Below are 9228 nucleotides of genomic sequence, written 5' to 3'. Positions count from 1 at the left end.
TTCAGAGTTCTCTGTCTGTTGCTGAGTTGATGATGGAAAAGGCTTGCTATTGCTAAACCTGTTTCTTCCACCATTATTAAAGCCTTGTTGGGGCTTTTGATCCTTCCATGAGAAATTTGGATGATTTCTCCATGTTGAGTTATAGGTGTTTCCATAAGGTTCACCTAAGTAATTTACCTCTGCTATTGCAGGGTTCTCAGGATCATAAGCTTCTTCTTCAGAAGATGCCTCTTGAGTACTGTTGGATGCAGCTTGCATTCCATGCAGACTCTGAGAAATCATATTGACTTGCTGAGTCAATATTTTATTCTGAGCCAATATGACATTCAGAGTATCAACTTCAAGAACTCCCTTCTTCATAGGCGTCCCATTGCTTACAGGATTCCTTTCAGAAGTGTACATGAACTGGTTATTAGCATCCATGTCAATGAGTTCTTGAGCTTCTGCAGGTGTTTTCTTTAGGTGAATGGATCCACCTGCAGAGGTATCCAATGACATCTTAGATAACTCAGACAGACCATCATAGAATATATCCAGGATGGTCCATTCTGAAAGCATGTCAGAAGGACACTTTTTGGTCAACTGTTTGTATCTTTCCCAAGCTTCATAGAGGGATTCACCTTCTTTCTGTCTGAAGGTTTGAACATCAGCTCTAAGCTTGCTCAGCTTTTGAGGAGGAAAGTACTTGGCTAAGAAAGCCGTGACCAGCTTATCCCAAGAGTTCAGGCTGTCTTTGGGTTGAGAATCCAACCATAATCTAGCTCTGTCTCTTACAGCAAAAGGGAAAAGTATGAGCCTGTAGACTTCAGGATCTACTCCATTAGTCTTAACAGTATCACATATTTGCAAGAATTCAGTTAAGAACTGAAAAGGATCTTCAGATGGAAGTCCATGAAACTTGCAGTTCTGCTGCATCAGAGAAACTAATTGAGGTTTCAGCTCAAAATTGTTTGCTCCAATGGCAGGAATGGAGATGCTTCTTCCATGTAAATTGGAATTAGGTGCAGTAAAGTCACCAAGCATCTTCCTTACATTATTATTATTTTCGGCTGCCATCTCCTCTGCCTGTTCGAAAATTTCTGAAAGGTTATCTCTGGATTGTTGTATTTTAGCTTCTCTTAATTTTTTCTTCAGAGTCCTTTCAGGTTCTGGATCTGCTTCCACAAGAGTGTTCTTATCCTTGCTCCTGCTCATATGACAAAGAAGAAGGCACAGAAAAATAATAATAATAATGGAGATCCTTTATACCACAGTATAGGGATTCCTGTGTGAGTGGAAGAAAAGAGGGGGAGATAAAGAATGTGATGTAAAGGAAGAAACACAACTGTACGAATGGAAGAGATGTGAGATGAGATGTTAGGATATGAATGAATAAATAGAATAGGATGGAGGAGGGATAATTTTCGAAAATTATTTTGAAAAAGAGTTAGTGATTTTTGAAAATAGTTTTTGAAAAATATTTAATATTTTTTTTTTCGAAAATTTTTTTGAAATCAAAAATAAAAATAAAAATAATTAGTTAAAAAGAAATTTTTGAAAAAGAGGGGGGATATTTTCGAAAATGAGAGAGAGAGAGTTAGTTAGGTAGTTTTGAAAAAGTTAAGAAACAAACAAAAAGTTAGTTAGTTAGTTGAAACAAATTTTGAAAAGATAGGAAGTTAGGAGGTTAGGAAAGATATTTGAAAAGATATTTTTGAAAAAGATAAGATAAGAAGATATTTTAAAAACTAATTTTGAAAAAGATTTGATTTTTAAAATCTCAATTAATGACTTGATTCATAAGAAATCACAAGATATGATTCTAGAACTTAAAGTTTGAATCTTTCTTAACAAGCAAGTAACAAACTTCAAATTTTTGAATCAAAACATTAATTGATTATGTTATTTTTAAAAATTTGGTATAAAAATAAGAAAAAGATTTTTGAAAAAGAATTGATTTTTGAAAAAGATTTTGAAAAAGATAAGATTTTCAAATTGGAAATTTGATTTGACTCATGAGAAACAATTTGATTTTAAAAATTTTTTGAAAAAGTCAACTCAAATTTTCGAATTTGATGAGAGAAAAAGGGAAAGATATTTTTTTTATTTTTGAATTTTTATGATGAGAGAGAAAAACACTAAAAAGATGCAATGCATGAAATTTTTAGATTAAAACATGTGATGCATGCAAGAATGCTATGAATGTCAAGATGAACACCAAGAACACTATGAATGTCATGATGAACATCAAGAACATATTTTTGAAAAATTTTTAATGCAAAGAAAATATGCAAGACACCAAACTTAGAATTCTTTAATGCTTACGCACTAAGAATTCAAGAATGCATATGATAAACATGAAAAGACACAAAACAAAAAAAATCATCAAGATCAAACAAGAAGACTTACCAAGAACAACTTGAAGATCATGAAGAACACTATGAATGCATGATATTTTCGAAAAAATGCAAGATGCATATGCAATTGACACCAAACTTATGATATGACTCAAGACTCAAACAAGAGCACAAAAATATTTTTGATTTTTATGATTTTCTAAATTTTTTTGGATTTTTATTTTATATTTTTCGAAAATTTATATGAAAAAGAAAAAATAAGGATTCCAAAATTTTCAACATGAATTCCAGGAATCTTATGCTCTAAAGCTCCAATCAAAGGGTCAGGCATGGCTTAATAGCCAGCCAAGCTTTAGTATGTAACTCAGACATGACACGCCTGACATTCCTTACATTCAACAGCCAATTGGCTAAGAAAGATAAAGAAGCTCTTCTCTTGAGTATAAGGATTGAGGCATGGCTTTACAGCCAGCCAGGCTTCAACATGCTTCATGAAACACTAGAATTCATTCTTAAAAATTCTGAAGCCATAGAATAATTTATTTTTGAAAACATTTTTTTTTCGAAAACAAAGGAGAAAATTTTGAAAGATTTTTGAAAAATTTTTGAAAATAAAACAAAAAGAAAATTACCTAATCTGAGCAACAAGATGAACCGTCAGTTGTCCAAACTCGAACAATCCCCGGCAACGGCGCCAAAAACTTGGTGCTGTTGCCGGATCAACAGGGAATCTGGCACTGATGTTACCGGACCAAAAGCTTGCCGAAAACTCAAACAATCCCCGGCAACGGCGCCAAAAACTTGGTGCACGAAATTGTGATGTCCAGGCTCAAACAATCCCCGGCAACGTGAGCAACTTGGTGCTCTGATCTCAATACATAATTGTCACAACTTCGATACAACTAACCAGCAAGTGCACTGGGTCGTCCAAGTAATACCTTACGTGAGTAAGGGTCGAATCCCACGGAGATTGTTGGTATGAAGCAAGCTATGGTCACCTTGTAAATCTCAGTCAGGCAGATATAAAGTGATAATGGTGTTTTCGAATATTATATAATAAAATAGGGATAGAGATACTTATGTAAATCATTGGTAGGAATTTCAGATAAGCGAATGGAGATGCTTTTCGTTCCTCTGAACCTCTGCTTTCCTGCTATCTTCATCCAATCAGTCTTACTCCTTTCCATGGCTGGCTGTATGCAAGGGCATCACCGTTGTCAGTGGCTACATCCCCTCCTCTCAGTGAATAATATGCTCACGCACCCTGTCACGGCACGGCTATTCATCTGTCGGTTCCCGATCATGCTGGAATAGGATTCACCCTCCTTTTGCGTCTGTCACTAACGCCCAGCACTCGCGAGTTTGAAGCTCGTCACAGTCATTCAATCATTGAATCCTACTCAGAATACCACAGACAAGGTTTAGACCTTCCGGATTCTCTTGAATTCCGCCATCATTCTAGCTTACGCCACGAAGATTCTGGTTAGGAGATCTAAGAGATACTCATTCTAGCTTAATTCATGTAGAACAGAAGTGTTTGTCAGGCACGCGTTCATAAGGGGGAAGGATGATGAGCGTCACACATAATCATCACCTTCATCACGTTCTTGGGTGCGAATGGATATCTTAGAAGCGAAATAAGAAGAATTGAATAGAAAACAGTAGTACTTTGCATTAATCTTTGAGGGACAGCAGAGCTCCACACCTTAATCTATGGAGTGTAGAAACTCTACCGTTAAAAATACATAAGTGAAGGTCCAGGCATGGCCGAGATGGCTAGCCCCCTAAAACATGATCAAAGGATCATAAGGTAATCCCAAGATAATCCAAAGATTAGTAAAAGGTCCTATTTATAATAAACTAGTCTCTAGGGTTTACATGAATAAGTAATTGATGCATAAATCCACTTCCGGGGCCCACTTGGTGTGTGTTTGGGCTGAGCTTAAGTGTTCCACGTGCAGAGGCTATTTGTGGAGTTGAACGCCAGTTTCTGTGCCAGTTTGGGCGTTCAACTCTGGTTTTGGATCCTTTTCTGGCGCTGGACGCCAGATTTGGGCAGAAGGCTGGCGTTGAACGCCAGTTTACGTCGTCAATTCTTGGCCAAAGTATGGACTATTATATATTGCTGGAAAGCCCTGGATGTCTACTTTCCAACGCAATTGGAAGCGCGCCATTTCAAGTTCTGTAGCTTCAGAAAATCCACTTTGAGAGCAGGGAGGTCAGAATCCAACAGCATCAGCAGTCCTTTTTCAACCTCTGAATCTGATTTCTGCTCAAGTCCCTCAATTTCAGCCAGAAAATACCTGAAATCACAGAAAAACACACAAACTCATAGTAAAGTCCAAAAATGTGAATTTAACATAAAAACTAATGAAAACATCCCTAAAAGTAACTAGATCCTACTAAAAGCATACTAAAAACAATGCCAAAAAGCGTATAAATTATCCGCTCATCAAGCAACAAAGATAAGGAAGAGACATAGAAGAGCTCAAGGACATCATTGGTTCCTCAAGAAGGAAACGCCACCATCACTAAGGTGGATTCATTCCTTGTTCTTATTTCTTCTGTTTTTCGTTTTCTATGTTATATGCTTATCTATGTTTGTGTCTTCATTACATGATCATTAGTAGTTAGTAACTTTGTCTTAAAGTTATGAATGTCCTATGAATCCATCACCTCTCTTAAATTAAAAATGTTTTAATTCAAAAGAACAAGAAGTACATGAGTTTCGAATTTATCCTTGAACTTAGCTTAATTATATTGATGTGGTGACAATGCTTCTTGTTTTCTGAATGAATGCTTGAACAGTGCATATGTCTTTTGAAGTGTTGTTTAAGAATGTTAAATATGTTGGCTCTTGAAAGAATGATGACTAGGAGACATGTTATTTGATAATCTGAAAAATCATAAAAATGATTCTTGAAGCAAGAAAAAGCAGCAAAGAACAAAGCTTGCAGAAAAAAAAAAGGGCGAAAAAAAAAAATAAAAAGCAAGCAGAAAAAGCCAAAAGCTCTTAAAACCAAGAGGCAAGAGCAAAAAGCCAATAACCCTTAAAACCAAAAGGCAAGGGCAATAAAAAGGATCCCAAGGCTTTGAGAATCAGTGGATAGGAGGGCCTAAAAGGAATAAAATCCTGGTCTAAGCGGCTAAACCAAGCTGTCCCTAACCATGTGCTTGTGGCGTGTAGGTGTCAAGTGAAAACTTGAGACTGAGCGGTTAAAGTCAAGGTCCAAAGCAAAAAAAGAGTGTGCTTAAGAACCCTGGACACCTCTAATTGGGGACTTTAGCAAAGCTGAGTCACAATCTGAAAAGGTTCACCCAATTATGTGTCTGTGGCATTTATGTATCCGGTGGTAATACTGGAAAACAAAGTGCTTAGGGCCACGGCCAAGACTCATCAAATAGCTGTGTTCAAGAATCATCATACTGAACTAGGAGAATCAATAGCACTATCTAAACTCTGAGTTCCTATAGATGCCAATCATTCTGAACCTCCATGGATAAAGTGAGATGCCAAAACTATTCCAGAGGCAAAAAGCTATAAGTCCCGCTCATCTGATTGGAGCTATGTTTCATTGATAGTTTAGAATTTATAGTATATTCTCTTCTTTTTATCCTATTTGATTTTTAGTTGCTTGGGGACAAGCAACAATTTAAGTTTGTTGTTGTGATGAGCGGATAATTTATACGCTTTGTGACATTATTTTTAGTATGTTTTTAGTAGGATCTAGTTACTTTTAGGGATGTTTTCATTAGTTTTTATGTTAAATTCACATTTCTGGACTTTACTATGAGTTTGTGTGTTTTTCTGTGATTTCAGGTATTTTCTGGCTGAAATTGAGGGACTTGAGCAGAAATCAGATTCAAAGGTTGAAGAAGGACTGCTGATGTTGTTGGATTCTGACCTCCCTGCACTCAAAGTGGATTTTCTGGAGCTACAGAACTCGAAATGGCGCGCTTCCAATTGCGTTGGAAAGTAGACATCCAGGGCTTTCCATCAATATATAATAGTCCATACTTTGGCCAAGAATAGATGACGTAAACTGGCGTTCAACGCCAGCTCTCTGCCCAAATCTGGCGTCCAGCGCCAGAAAAGGATCCAAAACCAGAGTTGAACGCCAGAAATGGATCAAAACCTGGCGTTCAACTCCACAAATGGCCTCTGCACGTGTAACACTCAAAGCCCAGCCCAAGCACACACTAAGTGGGCCCCGGAAGTGGATTTATGCATCAATTACTTACTCATGTAAACCTTAGTAGCTAGTTTATTATAAATAGGACCTCTTACTATTGTATTTGACATCAGGAGTTAAATCCTGGATCCTGGATTGTATTCTGATCCTCTGATCTCATTTAGGGGGCTGGCCATCTCGGCCATGCCTGGACCTTCACTTATGTATTTTCATACGGTAGAGTTTCTACACTCCATAGATTAAGGTGTGGAGCTCTGCTGTTCCTCAAAGATTAATGCAAAGTACTACTGTTTTCTATTCAATTCATCTTATTTCTCTTCTAAGATATCCATTCGCACCCAAGAACGTGATGAAGGTGATGATTATGTGTGACGCTCATCACCATTCTCCCCTATGAACACGTGCCTGACAAACACTTTCGTTCTACATGAAATAAGCTAGAATGAATATCTCTTAGATCTCTTAACCGGAATCTTCGTGGCGTAAGCTAGAATGATGGCGGCATTCAAGAGAATCCAGAAAGTCTAAACCTTGTCTGTGGTATTCCGAGTAGGATTCAATGATTGAATGACTGTGACAAGCTTCAAACTCGCGATTGTTGGGCGTTAGTGACAGACGCAAAAGGAGGGTAAATCCTATTCCAGCATGATCGAGAACCGACAGATGATTAGCCGTGCTGTGACAGAGCATGTGAGCATATTTTTCACTGAGAGGAGGGGATGTAGCCACTGACAACGGTGATGCCCTTGCATAAAGCCAGCCATGGAAAGGAGTAAGACTGATTGGGTGAAGATAGCAGGAAAGCAGAGGTTCAGAGGAACGAAAAGCATCTCCATTCGCCTATCTGAAATTCCTACCAATGATTTACATAAGTACCTCTATCCCTATTCTATTATTTATTATTCGAAAACATCATTATCAATTTATATCTGCCTGACTGAGATTTGCAAGGTGACTATAGCTTGCTTTATACCAACAATCTCCGTGGGATTCGACCCTTACTCACGTAAGGTATTACTTGGACGACCCAGTGCACTTGCTGGTTAGTTGTATCGAAGTTGTGAACCATGGTATTGGCACCATGTTCTTGGCGCCATTGCCAGGGAAAGAAAGAGCCATGAATTTTACATAATTAAAGTGTAATCACGATTATGCGTACCAAGTTGCTCACGTTGCCAGGGATTGTTCGAGCCTGGACATCACAATTTCGTGCACCAATAGGATAATCACTCTACTCTTCCTTAGTCATGCTTTCTAAACTTTGTTCTTCACCTAACCAATCAACAAGTATTTAATGTACCAATGCAAACATCATGAGATCTTTTTAATGTTGTAATGGGGCCAAGGTAAAGGTGAGGGTATATATATGGCTAAGTGAGCTATAAATTGAATCCTTGATCAACCTAAGCTTTCACCTATACATACTCTATATACTGTTAAATTCATGCCTAGCTACCCAAAATTCTCACTTTTGCATTACATAACTTATCAATACACATGGATTTTTAATTTTTCTGGTTTCACATGAGTAGGTACCCAAATTCCTAATATTTCATCATTTAAGCACTGTATACTTTCATTAACCCAAGTTTCCACAGTTTTTTCCACACTTAGTTGCTACACAATTTCTATCTTAAGCTAACCAAAGATTCAATTTGGGTATTTAATTTGTTTTTCTACTTAAGACTAGTGATGTGATAAAATATAGAACAAATGGGATAGAAAGGCTCAAGGTGGCAAACAAAGGTAAATGGAAGGGTAGGCTTTTTGGGGTAAGTGAGCTAATAATCAAATAATGGCCTCAATCATATGCATGCACATAACACATTAAACATTAGACATAAAGGATGGAACAAAATATAGATTACAATCATAGAGAAGAAAATACACCAGAATAAAATATTATAGTTAAATAATGTAACCATGTAATTAAGCTCAAGATCTCATAGGTTATGTGTTCTAGCTATCATTTATGTTCTGAATTACAGTCTTCAAACAAAGTTAACACAAAATTTTAATTTGAACTAGTGAAATTTTCAAAATAGAGTCTTGAAAAGAAACTTATTATTTTTCAACCAAATAGAACATGCATGCAAACACATATTACTATGCAATCTATCCTATCCTAACAAAAGAAAACTAAATATCCTATTGGTGCTAAGGAAGAGAATTTACCTCTGGAAGTCAGGTACTGACCGACCTCTCCACACTTAAAACTTGGCACCGTCCTCGGTGCCATCAGTCAGGAACAAAGGGGGCTGGTAGTAGTATCTCCATAATCGGGACCGTCATGGCTCCCTGTGCTGGTAAATGAAGTGGAGTCCGGGGTGTCTGGGTCTTCTTCAGGTGGGTGGTTACCAACAAGCAGCTCCTTGAGGTATGTAAATCGGCGCTTGTTACGGCGCTCTCTTCGCTTTCCCTGCCGGTCAAGCCGGTCTAACCTCTCAAGTATCTAAAGGAGCAGTTGATTTGTTGAAGGTGCTTGTGATGTAGAAGGAGAAGGAATATTTCCAGCCAATTCTGCAGGCTGGCCAGTAGTGGCTGCTGGAGGTCTGATATACTTCTCGTTAGGGACGTACTGATCATCCTGTGGAATCATGGCCTTGGTGTCCCCAGCTCTGTAGGAGACTCCGGCTGCTGAGACTAGATCTGAAACCAAGGCGGGAAAGGGTAGGTTGCACGCAATCTATACGTGTCCC

General features: G+C 37.8%; 1 non-coding gene across 1 annotated transcript; it reads left to right on the top strand.

Annotated features, from left to right (window-relative positions):
• The first annotated feature begins 552 nt into the window (after positions 1-552).
• On the top strand, positions 553-660 carry LOC148554897 (small nucleolar RNA R71). The gene has a single exon (XR_015887258.1). It is a non-coding gene; the product is annotated as a small nucleolar RNA R71 (small nucleolar RNA).
• Positions 661-9228: the final 8568 nt, after the last annotated feature.

This window comes from Arachis ipaensis, chromosome B6, assembly GCF_059453495.1.
Source record: "Arachis ipaensis isolate K30076 ecotype BB chromosome B6, ASM5945349v1, whole genome shotgun sequence".
Classification (NCBI taxonomy): Eukaryota; Viridiplantae; Streptophyta; class Magnoliopsida; order Fabales; family Fabaceae; genus Arachis; species Arachis ipaensis.
The sequence above is the reverse complement of the archived record's forward strand: the minus strand, read 5'-3'. Positions and strand labels throughout refer to the sequence as shown.